Consider the following 17,882-nt stretch of genomic DNA (forward strand, 5'->3'; position numbering starts at 1 on the left):
GCATTTCACACGCCCTTCCCCACCGTCCCAGGACAGGTGTCGTAGTGCACCCTGCACGTTCCGCGGCTCCTGGCGCAGGTGCAAACGCCTCCGAAGCGCCACCAAAGGAACACGGAGAAGACTCTGCTCCCGAGGAGGAGAGCAAGGTGAGAGACTCTGGGGCAGGGCCTCGCTTCAGCAAGGGAAGGGACCAGGACACACCACCCTAAAAGATGCCGCTTTGGCATAGTGATTATTTTGAGCTGAAGGCAGATGAGAAACAGCAGACGCAAGAGGAGCTCTCTGCTCTCCCCCTTTCTGCCTAAAAGCTGGGCATAAATTTCCATTTGTAATGCAAGAAATTTCCATTTTAAAGGTGTTTCCTTTCCCATCCAGGAAAAGAATGGCTCATCACCAGAGACAACGTGAGTCTGCACAACAAACCTTAGTCCATAACCCTTACTTACCATTAGCTTCTCCCATATATTTACCTTCCCACAATTTATAGCCCCAGAAGCCCAAACCACCTTTCCTTTGTCTAGTCACTTCTCCACAATTTATCACCCTTTGTTAAAATGGTACATAAGTCCCCGGGTTAAACACCTCTGTGGATTTTCACTTCTTTTCTATGAAGCCCCCATGCATATAAAAATATTAAGATCAAAGAAACATATGCTTTTTCTCCTGTTAATCTGTCTTTTGATAGTTTAATTTGCAGGCCCCAGTAAACCTACCTAAGAGAGTACAGAAAAAGTTTTCCTAATCCTACACATGTAAAAAGGTCTGCTTTGCCTGTTTGTCTATGCTGATGTATCAGTGTCATAGGGCACAAATTAATACGCTTATTTGCATTAAAAAGGAAGTCAGACTTTTTCTGTCAGAAAATCCAAGTATGATATGGCTGATTTGTTAAATCAATCAGGAGTTTTTTTGGATAAAACTGAATGAGCTAAATCTGTAGCTCCAAGGTTTTGATAAAAATGTATTTAAAGCATGCATACACCATGCAATTTTCTTTTTTTTTTTAAGATTTTATTTTTTCCTTTTTATCCCCAAAGCCCCCCAGTACATAGTTGTATATTCTTCATTGTGGGTTCTAGTTGTGGCATGTGGGATGCCGCCTCAGCGTGGCTCGATGAGCAGTGCCATGTCCACGCCTAGGATTCGAACCGACGAAACACTGGGCTGCCTGCAGCGGAGCGCGCGAACTTAACCACTCGGCCACGGGGCCAGCCCCAACAATTTGCTAAAATTATATCCTTGGAAATGATTTAAACTATTTTCAAATAAATAATTTTGGATTTCAATTTCTAAATCTATAAAGGGGCACGTGATTTTTCAGATTTCTTCTAGGAATCATGTAAGCAAAAATGTGTGAAGGCCGACCAAAGTTTCTTAGAGCGTGGTCCATGAGCCTCTTTCATCACAAACACAAGGGTATCTGCTGAAAGTGTAGATTTTTACACCCCACCCCAGACCTACAGAATTTGATCGGTAGGGTGAGATCTGAGAACCCCCACTTTGAACAAACATCATGGTTGCACTGGATTTATACCCAAGTGGAGGCCACTGCACTCTGTGCCTTTATACTCTTTATTGCTTTATGGTGAAATCTTCCAGAAATATAATAAAGTTTGAATCACTTTTTGGACCCACATTTAGTCATTTTTTAGACCCAGACCTTTGTTATAAGCTAAATTATATAAACTCAACACAGCTACTGATACTTATTCAGGATTTGTACGGCAGAGTCAATACAAAAACATCACTATTCTATACCACTAAAAATTAAGTGACGCATAAAAGTAAGAACCAACTCTTTATGCATCACTTAATTTTTAGTGGTATAGAACAGTGATGTTTTCCTTAATAAGTTCCTGAAAAAGGTGATAACGCTTCTGGATAAGCTGTCAACAAGCCCATCACAGATGAGGAGGCAAGTACTCCCTTTGTACAAACACGACCCCAACTGCATGATCTAATAATGGGCTCAGACAATGGGCCACTATCTAACTGCTGTCAGAAAGATGATGTAAAGCTCAGGCGTTTGCACTCCATGGGTACTTTATTAAGATTTCTAAAAAATTTCCTAGGCTAAAATTACATTAATCACGCTACTTGGAGCTTCAATTTACGGGCCTTGATGAATAAAAATTCAGCAAATGACCCAGTCTAAAATGATTCTGGAAGAAGTAAGTCTGGCCCTGCCCACTGGTACTTTGTAGAGGCAAGATGTGCTGGCTGCTCAAGCCAAGGGCTTCATTAGGTTGCTCAGTTTTCATGCATCAGGTCAACTCTACCCCAAGGGCAGCTGTTAGTTAAATCACGTGACTCCACTACTCACTGAACACAGAATGCATTCCAGAAACCTGACGAGGAGGACGACATCTTGCGCTCACTGTTACTCAAGAGAAAGCACAAGCTCGGCATCAAGAACCTATTTTTATAGGGCTAATTCTTGAAGATATTCTACACTCCACCCCTATAGCAAGTGAAACTAACAGAGAGCCGAGCAGCGAACCGTACTGTCCTCTGCAAAACCTGCTCTGGAGGTGAGTGCCCAGCTTCACCAAACCAGAACCACAGCCTGGAAAGCTGCTCTGTACGGTACACGCCAGAAGCTCCATCCGCTTCCACTGTTCTGATGCTCATTTCTACACTGAGCAACAGCTAAGGCTAAAAAAAACCCTGAAGTATTTATAGCATAACCAGGGTACTTTAGACTAAAACACACATCTCTCTCATACAGACACACCCCACAGAAACTAAAAGAAAAAATAAAACTAAAGATCTGTTTTCTTCAGAGCTTCTCTTGCTTTTTTTCAATGCAGTACAGATGTGTTTAAATATTTCAATTAAGATTTATACTTTATAATACATCTTTAAACTGTAAAAATTAAGGCAAAATCGAAATCTTCAAAGACTGGCTGAATAATCTTCATGGTTTTGAAAAAATACATAAATATTTGATGCTTTAAGAAAACGGATGGGCCGGTCCAGTGGCGCAGCGGTTAAGTGCACACGTTCCACTTTGGCGGCCTGGGGTTCACAGGTTTGGATCCCTAGTGCAGACATGGAACCGCTTGACAAGCCATGCTGTGGCAGGCATCTCATATATAAAACAGAGGAAGATGGGCACGGATGTGAGCTTAGGGCCAGTCTTTCTCAGCAAAAAGAGGAGGATTGGCGGCAGATGTTAGCTAGGGGCTGATCTTCCTCAAAAAAAAAACACGAAAATTGAAAAAATATTATTCTTTTAATATCAATTTATCCTGAAAGTCATCACTCAAAACTTTTAAGCAATAACCTTCAAATAGTGCTATGCTAAAACACAATATTATTAAAAAAGAAAAAGAAAAAAGGATAGCAATGCTCTGGGGTCTGTGCTGGAAAATCTTTACATATAAGCTTAATTTGCAATAAGGTCCTTTTGGCAACATTATTATTTAAACCTTTGAATGAGGAGAGTCAAGCCTTTCAAAAGGCTATAATTGTTAAAGGACAATGAACTCTTACAAAGCATTCATGCCCATTCTACAAAATGGTGTTATAGCAACGCCTGACAGATACAAGATGCTGATTCTTTCAAACAGATGCTGAGAAAAGAAAACACAGCTACTAACGTTTTATTACCTTTAAAGATGTTCCATGGATGTTAGAACGACTGAAAGAATCCAGCCCCATCCACTGTTCCATCCGTCCACTGTTCAGAGCACCCGCACGCACCGCACCAGGTCGGCAGTGGGATACACAGCTGGGCAGAGGCAGGCACGGTCCTGCCCACATGGACTACAAGGATCTACGAGGATACAGGGACACAGGCCTCAGGAAGATGATGGCACCTCTGAAGGTTACAGGATAAAGTGGGATGAGGGCTTTGAAAGGGAGGACACAGCTCTGCGGAGGAGTACAAGAAAAGAACCTGAATAAATGTCACTGCTTAAAATTCCACGTGGCTTCTGTTAAACCTTTGTCCTTCTCACCAACACATTCAGGACACAACTCCAGGGGGAAAAATTCTGTAACTACTGTAGATACTGTTGTAAAAAAAATATTTACTTAATTTATACTGTATAAATCAGTATCTTAGGTCTTGAATTCATATCAATTTTCTTAAGAGGGGCTTTTTGAGATGGACATTTTTTTTCCCAAAGCAGCTGAATTTTCTCGGAAGAGGAGAGGCTAAATGGCATAAATCGATGTCCTGGTTTTTGAAGGTGACAGTAACACTAACACACAACTGCAGATGCACGGCGGTAAAAAGCTCTCTGTTCTTCTCATGGGTATAATTTCAAAACCTCCTGCTGGCTGTAAACCTTGTGTGCAACATCCAGCGTATTTTAACAAGGCTCAATAATTAATGAACATCCTACGTCATTAATTTATAATAAATCGAAGCTGCTTCAGAGTTTTCAAACACACTGAAGATTCCACCCAATGGCAATTAGCTGATGGCGACAGTCCTCAGACTCCCTGATGTGCATTTGTCACAGTACGCCTTCTGGAAACTCCAGGGACTGTCCGGGCAGTGAGTGTAAGGACTCTGGCAGCGGTGGGCCGTCTGACGATGTTCCCTAACGAGAATCTGCCATCAGAGCTGACGCTGGAAGAGAGAGACGCCCCCAACGAGCCACCGGCGGGAGGAAAATCTTATGATTATGGTTATTTTGGCCATCAGGATTCTCACCTCTTCTTTCCTATGGGACGAATTTTGGTGAATTAATTTGATTTTTTTAATCTTTATGCCCATATGGAGCAACCGGGTCAAAAATTTTGACCCAATTCAAAATTACACGAATTTTTTAAAAAAGGCACCAGAGTGAAGACAGAGCTCCAGAGCACTCAGCCCAAACCGATTATTACTGGGACAACAAAGACAGACCACGTGATTTTACCTCTAAGTGTTCACTGAGAGAAGTTGTCTGTTTTCCAATGTCTTTTTTTACTTTTGTTTCCTCGTTTGTATGGGTATGCATGCGTGTATTTTTTAAAGGTTTTTGTTTGTTCGCTAGTTTTGAAACCATGGAAAATATCAGCAAAACTGTTGCCTTTCATTGCTCTGTCTCCATAATTAGTGTGTCAGCCTCTTGGTTCCCTCCCTGTCTAACTAGGTGCATGGAGCTCCAAGGATCTTCACAAACCGCCAGAAGCTCCACCAGCGGGTATCCAGCAGGGTGGCCCCAGCTCCAGGTCTCAGCCACAGATGCTGAGGCACACGCCCCTGCAGAGCCCACCCATCATGTGACGTCAGTCCCAGTGGCCATCAAACGCTAATTTGGACTTGGGGAGAACCGCTCACGAAGATTTAACCCCACCCAATGATCTATTCGCATTTTAGAAGGTATCTTCAGTTACCCCTCATCCAAAGGTCTACCCGGGATCGTTTGAGACGTTAGATGCAGCAGGGAGGAGGGACGCCTGGAGACCCGCCCCTGCTCCGATTCACGCCGCCCCTGCAGCCACCGCACAGCCATGAACTCTGGCACTAGCTTCACCTGTGGTTACAACTGTCCCTTTCTGGGTCCTGGGTCAGACAATCCCTCACTGTTCATCTAATGTGTACCCTGAGGAGGAACTAGACGTGTGCCTCCAAATGTAGCCCTAAAACCCTGAAAACACGTGGGGCAGAAAGCTGTACGTAGGTGTATTAAAACAGAGTGACAGGAGACTGGTGCGCTGGCAGGAAAGGAATTTAGCAATATTTGTCTACCACCATTAAAAGGTTTAAAATTGTTGGCGCCACAGTCCCCTTTCTGAGACTCTATCTTCAGGAAATAATCTAACATATGGGAAAAGCCTTACACCAAAGATGCCCATGAGAGTGCCATGAAGGGCATCAGCAGATGCCACGCCAAAGGATGCACACTGGCATTAAGTATCAATGCACTGACGGCAGCTGAGAGCCAGCAGATGCAGGAAGAAGTCTCTGCTCACCTGCCTCATCTGCCGAAAACCAGGGCATAAATGTCCTTATGACAGTGTCCCCTCCCGTACCAGAAAGAGGAGACTGAGTCTCACCCCAGAGACAGAAGAGTCAGCACTGAGGTGGGTTCGCCTAGCACACCTTACACATTAACCCTTATCTTCCATCAGCCCTCTCTCTCTATTTCCTAGTTACTTGTCCCCAATTTATTGTCTCTTGAAGCCCGAACCCCCTTTCCTTGTTAGAATTGTATATAAGCCCCGCAGTGTAATCATGAGTTTCCCTTCTTTTCTGTGAACTCCTGTGCAGATAAAAGTCAATAAAAACTGTTTTTCTTGTTCATCCGTCCTTTCTTAGTTTAATTCACAGGCCCTCAGGGACTTAACCTAAAAGAGTGAAGGAAAAGTTTTTTCTTCCCAACAACCGCTTATAACCGTGAGAAATCACAAGCCGCTGCAGTCAACGGAGGGCAGGCCCTCATGGTCTGTTGTCTACCCAGTGAGGTCCCGGAAGTCAGGCAGCACCGTGCACAACGGCTCGTAATGTAGCCTTAATAAAGTAATTAGATTATAAATACACACTGCCACTGATAGGGAAGGCACGGAAACTGCTACTGCCACATTAGGGGGATGGGATTATGGGCGATTTTCTTTTCTGTTTTTGCCAAACTTTCAGTAATGCTATGTTATACCCGATAATTTAAAATACTAAAAAATTTTAAGCAACATGTTTACAAAAAGATGATTGAAAAATAAACAGATATTTTTGTCACTAGACATAATTATCCCCCTAAGTCTTCACCAAAAACCAGATTACATATCATGCCATGCAAAAGGAAACCAGTCTGTCCTGTTGTTTTTCGTTTGCAAGTCTGTCTGATGTCTTCTAGGTACGATGGGTCTGCTGTCACACCCCAGCTCTCAAAATGAGCAAACTCACCATTTCCTGGGTTGGGACTTGCAGACTCCAGCCTCACCCACAATCAGGGGACCATTTAGCTCATCCCTCGCCGGGAGTTAGCTGTGCAAATGTGGTCTTACCGGTTGTCACGACACACACCACACCACACCAAAATCCAAGACCCATTTCAGCGTTTTCATAGAAAAAATTTAACTGCTTTAAGCTTACAGCACAATTAAAGAACACAGCCCTGCTCCAGACCCAAAGTAAACACACTTTTTCCGTTTCACACATTCTAAGGTGTGTGCAACAGGACTTACAATCCTGTTATGGCGACCATAAATACTTAGTTTTAGCAACAATAAACTCAGTTGCTATTGGTTTCAGATGGTATAATTTATATAAAAAGTCTAAAGCACTATACAAAATTGACACAATTGAGAGCTGCTTTAGTATAAGGGCCCCATCTAATTCCTAACACCCACTGTATACCTTTAAAAATATTTAACAAACTAAATATTTAAGAACATACTTAAGAATATGCCAAACTTAGAGCATTTGCTAACTAAGAGAATTCTCACATACAGATACAATTCATGGATGTAAACAGCTTTCGCTTAGTTCTTAATGATTTCACCTAACTTGAATCCAACAAAAATTCCTTAATGTCATACTTGTTTTATTTATTTATTTATTTATTTATTTTTTGAGGAAGATTATCCCTGAGCTAACATCTGCCAATCCTCCTCTTTTTGCTGAGGAAGACTGGCCCTGAGCTAACATCCGTGCCCATCCTCCTCTGCTTTCTATGTGGGACACCTACCACAGCATGGCATGTCAAGCGGTGCCATGTCTGCACCGGGATCTGAACTGGTGAACTCCGGGCCGCCGAAGCGGAACGTGCGAACTTAACCGCTGCGCCACGGGACTGGTCCCGACTTGTTTTATTTTTAACTTTGACCGTGACTGTTGGTAGTATTGATAGCACTCAATTATTAAATCACACTTAAATGCTTGCATATTTAAAATATATATTTTGATCATGGGAAGTAAATTATAAAATTCAAGTATTAAAGACAAGAATTCTTAATGTTATATAAAAATGTCAATCTCTAACCCAGTACTTTATAACCATTGTTACAGAAAAACATGAAAACCTTGCATTTTAATATTAGATCAAGCAAGGGAAAAGCTTAACTATTAACTATTACCCTCTTGGTCTTTCATCCTATGTTACTTGCTATTCAGGCAATGTTATTTTATTCTGTCTGAGATAAGATAGTAAGAATACATTTATATAACCAGATTATGATCCAGAAGTGGATTATGCCATTATCTTTTTAAAGAGGTTTTGTAGAAAAATATCTTCTAATTGAGAAGGATTCTTATACATTAAAAACCTAACCTAAGTTTTGAAATTGGCCTACAGTTCAGTTGAAGCTTATTTATTCCTGTCACCTTGAGGTTCTGATAAGAGAATGAGTTATATGGTCAAGATGGCACACCAGTGCTTGCAGTTCAGTACTGAAATCCAGATCAGAGACTTCACCTGACGAGGACAGCGGGATGTTCTGAGGAACGATGGAGGGCTTCCACGATTTGCCTCTTAGACTGCAGCTGTAAGTCTCGGAGCTTGAACGTCTCTAGTTGGGTGACAATACGTGTTGCTACCTTGATGCCTTTTTTGTTGATCTACATTTTCCCTGTTCTTCCATTCCATTTCATGGCTGGAACATCCCGCAGACTTTCTCTTTGAACGTGAGCCGCTCTGGCTGGACGGCAAGAAGATTCACTAACAGCAGGCGTCCCCAGAAGGGCAACCCTCACTTCCTGTTCTTGCTGGGCACCTGCCCGTGCTCCTCCCTTAGGAGGGTGGGAGTTGCGTTGTGGAGGGCGAGTTACGCTCCATTCAACCTCGCACCCCTGGGGCGCTCTCAGGAGGGTTAGCTGAGCAACCGATGGTACCTGAAACTAACTGCTCTGATGCTTGTTTCAAAGCCCACCCAATCTCAACCTCATCAGGCTCAGAAAAGTAAGTGATGGAAAAACCAGAGAACCACTTTCTCTAGGGAAATTGCTACCAGATTTTTACACAGAGAATAGTGGCTAATTGGTGCATTGTAAAAGTTTAGTCCCATGTCACTGAAAAAGCAAACCATACACCCAATGGTATTTATAAAGAATTAAAATCATAACCACAGGCACGGCTGCATTCACTGACCATCCACTGGGCTCCAGACTATACTCCTGCCCTCAGCACGTGGGTCCATTCTGTTTATTCCTCACTGGAGCCGGCCTGTTAGGTAACACCTTCCCCACGGGACAGAGATGGAAGCTGGGGCTCAAAAATGTTAAGAAATGTGTCTAACGTAAATGGCTAAATCATAAAGAAAATCCCCATCAATTTTACTTTAAAATCTAGTATCTTAACAACTATGCTACAGTGTTTCCTCAATTTCTTTTCCAAATATAGCATTAAAATTGTACCTTAGTCTTTCTACTGTTTTGCTGGGTTCTCCTCCAATTAATGACAGTTGACAAATATAGAATATATTTAAAGTCATAAAGCATTTAAATTATCATTCAGGGAAAGAACTTGCATTGTTTTCAGCATGTATGGATCTAAACCGCTTTCCTGCGAATAAACTCACCGACCATCCTAACTTGACGCTGGCAGGTGCGCCCGCGGCCGCCTTCCGGTGGGGACCTAGGCCCAGGGAGCATAAATGGGCTTTGCCTGTGGTCAGAGTCAGAGCTAAGCGTGGAAATCTGGTCTTCTGACTCTAATGTACAATGTTCTGTCTTCTTGATGGAGGTACAGATTCAATGTAACTCTGAGAATGGCCAGCCTTTCGTGAGAGGCGGTTTAACAAGATTCTTATCTTCTGAAAAATACGCTCAGGCAAAATTCCTGGTGAAGGAGCCTGAGGCCACCCAGCCGCCTGCGACCCTCACTGAGCCTGTGGGCGGAGCACTGCCCCGCCCAGCCCAGGGGAGGAGGGAGCCGAGGTGGCCTGTGACCTGGAATTTTATCACGGAATTATTTTGCTAGAGTGTTTAATTTAACTATTCTTCAGGGAAGTAATCTTTTGGCTTTCTGTTCTGCTTGGCACGTGGTTAATCATCTCTAACAGAAGAGGAACATTTCCTGCTGACTTTTTTTCCTTCTTCCAAAAGCTGGAACAAACCACTGGTGCTCTGTCAGCTGCAGGGTCATCAGCGTGTTCTAGGCCGTGAGACCCTGATTTTACGGGACACCGTCTCATTGCTTCTGTTACTCTGCGTGTTTCATCAGAGCAGGGGTAGCCTTTCCTCTGGGCCGTAGGGTTGAAGACCAGGGATCCATTCACTAACTGACAAGTTGACTAGGTGCCACCAGGCTGCCAGGCCCCGTGCAGGTGCCTGGGACACAGCAGTGAGCAAATCAGACAGAATCCCCTGGCCTCATCGTGCACCATTCTCATGTGGGAAACACACGTAAACGTTACCCAACAGCTGGTGACAAGTGACAAGGGGAGAAAAGGCCAAATACCCAGAGAGGGCAGTCTCATCCAGGGTCACTCCTACACCTGACACCTCACCCCAGGGCAGCTTCTGTTCCCGCAGCCCCCAGACTCAGGACGGGCAGGGGCTGCAGGCTCAGGTGTGGAGAGCACAGCTCCTTCATCTCCACCCCAAATACAGTCCCGGTTTTCACGCCGACATTTTAGTTTAGGGAAACACGAAGCTGCTACGTTCTCTACTTTTGCCAGGTCTACTCAACATCAAATTAAAAGACGGAAATTGGAAAAGTAAGACCAAAATCCAGTGTCTTCAAAAAATGTAGTATTTTTAAACCACTTATTTAGAATTTTTTTTTTTACCAATTATCTGGATGAAAAAGAAATTTCCCCTTCAATTTACAATTTATCTATTGGACATTTATCCAGTTTTCTCACTAACTTGCATTTCATTCCATTCAAGCAAACTTCCTTTATCACATTTACCTACAGCGCTATGGAACCCAGCACTTGTTACGCATCACTGTGTCTGATCCCAACGCTTGAGCACTCTGTGTAAGACGCACAGAGGTCTCCACCACACACTCACTCAGTACAGCACGGATCTGAAAGCGAGTTAACTGAACCAGCACATGTAACAGTAACACCGATGTTTTTCTGGGAAGCCAGGCAGAGGCAAGGCGTTCTACCTCTTCTTCAGTGCATGCACAGCCCTGCACGTTCGAGATCACTCCCACTGCACAGCGAGGATACCGAGGCACGTACAGAGATAAATAACGTGTCTGAAGTCACAGAGTGAGGACGCATCACAGCTCAAAGGCAGACTCAGATGCAGTTGCAAAGATTTTTCTAACACGCCACTCTGACTCCGTATTTCACCATGTAAAGTAACAAAGCAAACCACTTGTTCCCACCACAATCTGCCTCCTGATGGTTACTGGACACTGACATCATATATAACATACTTCTCTCCTAGATCAGATGCATTTTTATTATAAAATTTGAAAGTATTATTATCTACGAAAATGAAGACATTTAATATTTTAAAAGTGCAAATATTTAGTGAATAAAGCATCTTTATTACTCTTAAAAATTAAACTTGATAAGATATCTACATGAAGAAACTTCTAGAGTAGAAATACAGTGACAAAAACCTCTCTCCAAACGTAGTTCATGAGATCCAAAGCCTGCAGTTTTTTCTGTAAAGCCTGCGAGTCAGTGTTACACGCCATGAAGGGAAGGTACTCTGGTGAGCAAAGATGCAGGAGGAAAATGCAGGCAGTGTTTCTGATTTTAAAAACCCAAAACTACACAAAAAGCCAGGAGGCAGAAAAGAGGTCTTTCCCCACAGCACTCCCCACATACACCCTCCAAACAGAAAGCAGCAACTTCTCAAAGTCCCCGATCTGATCCAGGCACGAGAATGCTAAGAGCACGGAGAAATCCTCGCAAGACAGGTGCCAAGTCCGGGTGTGTGTGTAGCTGGCTACTGCCTGGGTCCAGCATTTTCTTTAAGGAGACCTGAGCGGGTGTTGAGGTTTTCACTTGCTTTTTGTCAAAAGAGAAAAGGTAGGAACATGGAAAATGGAGAAGAGTGGTGGTTTGCCTTTAATTTTCATAGAAAGCTATCACGTGGCCCCAGGGCAACGAAGACAGCAGCAGAAATCCATCGCAAATCCCCACTCATCTTTCTAAGAACATTAAAACAAACAAGTTCTTCCTTCCCAAACAAAACTATTAAAAGATTTCCTACTCTGTGCTTCTACCTGTTGAGGCTTAATCTGTCTACACTGGTGTAAAGGCTGCTCGATTCCTGTATTTACTGAGAGTTTCAACACAGGCTGAGGAGCCCCGGAACTCACAGGTCAGCTCAGAGTCTTCCATCCTAAGGCCCTTCTTTCTGGAACATGCTGCCACATATCTGCGTGCTTCCTCTGCTGCTTTGAGCTCCTCGGCCAGGCAGAGACCAGCCCATCAGCGAGGCGGCCTTTTAACCATCCGGAGCATTCTCTCTCATGGCCCGGGTGCACTCAGGAGGGAGGCACGGGTGACAAGACAGACAGCTCCGCGCCACTGTGTTTAACCAGTAACCTTGTTCACTGAACCAAGTGAAAAAGGAGAAAAGCTCCTGTTCAAAAGAGCCAGTCAAGCTCCAAAGGGTGTGGGTGGGAGCAGGGAGGCCTCCCCTGGTTGAGACATGGCTGCCGAACACCAGCTCCATCTCAGGCATCAGACTCAGCCGGGGCCAAACACGACACGTCTAATACGTGCACTGAACACATGAAAAACGTTGTGTCTACCAACACCGTCTAAATGTTATTCACTATTTTCCCTGACTCTTCTGTCTTTTGGTTTCCTGATGTGTTAAAAATGACACTTAAAACCCTGCAGATGTTGGCTGATTTTGTTCCCAAACCAAAAGCATCTGCAAAAGGCGACCACTCAGAACCAGTGAAGCGGAGAGACGGCCACTCCTCCTCCTTCACTGACAGCAGACGTGGAGCTGCTGAAAAGCTACGTGAGATGACATCTCACTGCCCTTCGGAAGGTCCGAAAGATTGACTTCCTTCAGCGAATTCTGAGAAATTCTGAAGGTCTTCAAAGAGGAGAGGATGAAGCAACGAACATAAACGCTAAGGCTTCAGAAATTACTTGTGGATAAATTAAGGACAGGTCCTGAGGATTTATCTTCTTTTAGCCAGGGACAAATTGCATTGTCAACTTTGAATGCAACATTTCTATCACAATTCTACCGTAGGCTTGTCTTTAAAGAAGCTTTGCTTCTAGGGGCATAGAGGGGAAACTGAGGAAAAAGGATCATGTCAAGTCCTTGCTGTGCCCTTACACAATTTAAACATGTGACACAGGGCCAGAATACTTTGATTAAAACCAACTAACTTAATGAATTTGGGTGAGCAATGGGCCCAATTTGGAAAAGGAAATACAACGAATGGAAGAAAACAAAACCTTTCCACCCTCTCTCAGTCATAGGACTTGGCCCAGTAAAGAAAACGGACACGGAGGTTTCTGAGATGGACGAGGGTCAGGCCCCCGCTGGACTTGGCCCAGTAAAGAAACTGAACATGGAGGGTTTCTGAGATGGACGAGGGTCACGCCCCCGCTGGACTTGGCCCAGTAAAGAAACTGAACACGGAGGGTTTCTGAGATGGACGAGGGTCAGGCCTCCGCTGGACTTGGCCCAGTAAAGAAACTGGACACGGAGGTTTCTGAGATGGACGAGGGTCAGGCCTCCGCTGGACTTGGCCCAGTAAAGAAACTGGACACGGAGGTTTCTGAGATGGACGAGGGTCAGGCCCCCGCTGGACTTGGCCCAGTAAAGAAACTGGACACGGAGGGTTTCTGGGATGGACGAGGGTCAGGCCCGTGCTGGACTTCGCAGTGAACCTTTTTCATGTCCTTGGAAGGAGACTTCTCAGCAGGAGCCGGTGAAATGCCAGGTGCAGTCCAACACATCTCACCACCACCAGAGACCCAGCACCACAGCTGCCTGAGGACCGTCATGCCCCCAACGAGCAGCTTACATTTCCAAAAGTAGCCTGTGAATGCAGATGACATCTCCGACACAGGGTTTCTCAACCCCGGCACCCCTGACAGTCTAGACTGGATGACGTTCTGCTGGGGGGGTGGGGCTCTCCTGGGCACTGCAGGATGTTAGCAGCATGCCCCGCCTCCACATGCTCTGTGCCAACAGCACCCCACACCCCCTCCCTCAAAGTTGAGACACTCAAAAAAAGTCTTCAGACATTGCCAAACGTCCCCTGGAGGAGGGGGCAAAGTTATCCCTGGTTTTAAGAAAAGTGACAGCTGTAGTGGCTCCAAATCCACAGTGGCCTCTCCTCCCGCCCCCTCCAAGCCGGGCTGGTGTGGGGGAAGCTGGACAGCAGGCCATCGTCTTGACATGGGGGAAGTAAACAGTCAGTGCTTCCAGTTGTTGGCCATGGTGCTGGTTTTCCTCCAGCAGCATTCAGTGCTGCTAAGCAGGACACGACTGACTACGGGGAAGGCAGGCCGACGCTGGCATCGCTGGTCTGGAGGCCTTGCATCCCTCCTGTGCGCACGTTGGTGCGATGGCTGCAATGTAAGTGGTACTCAAATACTGCCTAAATGTCTGAAGAGGAGGAAGGATTCTCCAGTTTTCAGGAGACGGCATAAACGCTAACCAAAGGAATACGTCGGCTATTAACTGCAGACATTTTTGAGGCGTCTTACTAAGTTACCAACTTATTCCCACAATTCCACACCTGTATACTCAGTAGGGCTCCAGAGATGTCAGGACTGATACCCTAAATTACCTGACAGCTCATTTAAACATAAAAAGACAGGAACCGAGAATTCATCAAGCAAACAAAAAACAACTCCTATTAGCAAATTAAAAAAACCTTTCATTCCCTCCCTCAGAATCTCTATATCGAGACTTCGGACCCACGTGGAACTAGCTTGTGTCTGTCTCCCAGGCCATGGGCGACCAGAAGCACCTGTCCTGAGGGGACAGGAAGTTCTATGCGAGGCTCTTAACTGGCCTCCTGAGGCCTGACCTCCTCAAACCAGTCATGGACACAGCAACGAGACGGATGTTTCTAGAATGCAAATCTGATGTGACTTTCTTGAAGGCCTCAGTTTCCCCTGGGATAAACTCCAGCCCTCAGCATGAGACACCTGCTCTTCCTCACCCCACAGCTGCTTCCCCGCCACCCTTCAGCACCTCCTGCTGCGGTGGGCCTCGTACTCTCCTCTCAGCCTTACAGGCGCTGCAGCTGCCAGAACTCGGGTCTCCTCTCACCATCGGTTTTGTACACGCTGCCAGGACCCCTCTAAGATCCTTCTGCTCCCCTCACCTGGCTAACTCCCACAGGCCTCACCTGTGTCCTCTGTCCTCTGGCTCCCCAGGGCCTCCTCAGCACCCACCCTGCTCTCACACCCGTCCTTCCGCACTGTGACCAGCTGTGTGCAGATCCGAGCTTTACAGACGCAACAGAAGGCTAAGGGAAGAAGCACCTGCCTTCTGAAGTCACAGGAAATAAAACAACAGCCTCAACTCACTGATCACCCACCACGGTCAGACACTGTGCTAAGGGCCTTCACACGGGTGACCTGGTCCAATCTCACCGCAACCCTATTGTCATGCAATTTTGCAGATGAGCAAACCCAGGTGCCCAGAGCGGAATCGTCTGAGGAAGCCAGACTCTCAGGCCCCACCCTGTGCTCCACCGCAGCACCTGTCCTCCTCCAGGGGCCGTCTCGCTCCCGAGCGCCCAGGAAGCACGAGGCCAGTGTCGCTGCTGATGGGAAACGGCTGGTACCACAAGGAGGGAGACGGGCAGGGACAGACAGGAGATGACATTGTGTGTAGACAGTGCCCCACTCTTCCCTTGGGGACAACAGTCTGGAACTAAATGGTGGTGCATTCATCCAGAAAAGCAGCTGAAGGCTAACAGGAGAGGAGGAGAATAAAGGGCTTGCTATACGACGGGAGGCTCGAGGAGACTTCCACAGCTGGCCATGGAGCAGTGGGGACCACTCCCTTCTAATCCAATGGCAGTCTAGGACTGCTGCCTTCTGCAGACTCCCTTAACCTTAATCCTTGACTTTTCTGTTTCCTCCGTGTTCAGAAGTAGTGAGTGTGGCTTACAGCAGGGTATTTGTTCACTTCCAGGCTTTCAGCACATCCAGCACTGACTGACTTCTCTGCCTAAAAGTTACCTCACTCCATCTCTCCTCCGTTAGTCTCCAGGGGCCACAGTCTTTAAGATGCTAGAAAAGGAAGATGCTGCTTTTCCAGCCCCATTTCACAGTACCTTGGACAGTGACAAAAGCTGCCTGTGCTGATAAGTGATGAGAAACTCACGCACTGCAGTTAAGCTGGTCTGTTTCTCATCAACACTGACTTTACCCTGGAAACTTCCGTGTGGACCTCAAATTGCAGAAACGATTGTACTTCATGTCTACGCTTCACAGGAATGGCTTTTTACACTTTTTACCAAACGAATAAGAGACACTTTCCTTCTACGTTGACGCCTTGTCACTGTGCCCATAACCAGATCTTCTCAGTCCTCTTCCTACCCCACCACGGGCCATGGCACCAGCCAGAAGCAGCTTTCCTGTGGCACCTGTCGAGGGGCACACCAGTTTAGGGACAATTACATTGAAGTTACTAAAAATACTTATGCTCGAAGCAACAGTTCTCACTAAGTGCTTCCGCAAACTCAAGCTGCCCAGTCTGGATTATTGGGGCTGAAACTGATAGAAAGGGTCAATTGCTTATTTCAAGGAAAACTGTCTCTGACAAAATACTCTCTCTTCAAGCACTTTTTATGGCTTCTCAAAGGTTCAAACGTCCACTTTCATGTGAGAAATATGTAGTCAAATATTATCCGAACTCTTCACCTTCTGTTGCCTATTTCTGCAAGCTAATTACAACATATTTAGAAGGGATTTCACTGACATGGAGGATTATGGGAGAGCTTGACAGCTGGAGTCCTGAGTTGGATCAGAAATTAAAATAAGGAACTGACCTAGTTCCAAAAGGGACATTGTTAATTTCCTCAACCCAAACGAGGGCAATCTTCCAGGTATTTGCCTTCAGAATCTGGGGCTAAATTGCCTAGGTTCTTGCAGGGTACTAAAATTTAGTGACATATATGTACGAAATTCTTGTGCAAAACATCTTATATCTTTGACTTAAAAAACACAATTTGCTGTTTCCTTTTCTGTATATCCTGGGCCATGAAGGTTCACTCTTTTCTCTCCCACCACCAGCCCCAGACATTCCACCGTCCTCAGCGAGCAGCAGCCAGTAATGCCATAATGAAGTGGGGGATGGAGGGAAGTAAAAATGTCAAGTGTAATACATCCAAGGTACAAATTCTTATAACCTAATTCGCTTGCATGACCAGACTCCGAGCGATTGACGGCACTACGGCAAATCCCAAGGAAGTAAGAGCATCCACATTTTGTGGGGTTTTCTCCTACTAAACACACAGAGCTCGGCAGCCTACTTGACATCCTGGGCAAACAGCCTTGGCTCAAACCAGCACCACTACTGTGTTCGCCTTCAGCCTCCAAGCTGGCCTCACCACCGCCAGTCTTTCCCCTCCAATTCCTTTGATCTGTGAGAGGAATCACCTCCTTAAAACCAGCTCCAGGCACTCATCACTCCCATGCTCAGACACCTGCCAGGCCTCCCCATTACCTCCCAAATTGAGGCCACTCAATTCTACTTCTTGAGAATTATTTCCCAACACTTCCATAGATGGCCCCCGTTTCACAGGACAAGTCTGCTTCTCCTTTAACATGCCTCAACGTTTCCTTCACTGTCCTTGTCTCCTTCCTTCCTTACACGTGAAATGTCTCATCAATCATCTGTTGAAGCTTCAAATACTTCAGGAGCCGAGGCAATGCCTTCATCTTCACCAAGTCCACCTCGATTCTCCCAAACAGAAGCGCTTGTCCTCGCTCTAAGCCGCAGACACACTGACTGGACTTCTCTAAGAGCATCGCCAAAGCGGGGGAGAGTTACCAGACCCGCTGTCCGTCCCCCAAGAGGCTGTGTGCGGAGCTGA

The 17,882-nt window shown here is 45.6% G+C and overlaps 1 protein-coding gene across 50 annotated transcripts in view; it reads right to left on the reverse strand.

The window, feature by feature from the left end:
* MAP7 (microtubule associated protein 7) overlaps nt 1-17,882 on the reverse strand; it is a 151,115-nt gene that overhangs the window by 78,069 nt on the left and 55,164 nt on the right. For 2 of the 50 annotated variants that reach the window (XM_070225543.1, XM_070225535.1), the window contains exon 1: nt 3,613-3,778. The exons of 45 other annotated variants lie outside the window; for them this stretch is intronic. The gene's annotated coding sequence lies outside the window, so the exon portion shown is untranslated. Of the gene's footprint in view, nt 1-3,612; nt 4,677-17,882 lie in introns of those variants that run through there. 3 more of the 50 variants (XM_070225538.1, XM_070225532.1, XM_070225527.1) reach the window with 3 other exon arrangements.

This window comes from Equus caballus, chromosome 10, assembly GCF_041296265.1.
Source record: "Equus caballus isolate H_3958 breed thoroughbred chromosome 10, TB-T2T, whole genome shotgun sequence".
NCBI lineage: Eukaryota > Metazoa > Chordata > Mammalia > Perissodactyla > Equidae > Equus > Equus caballus.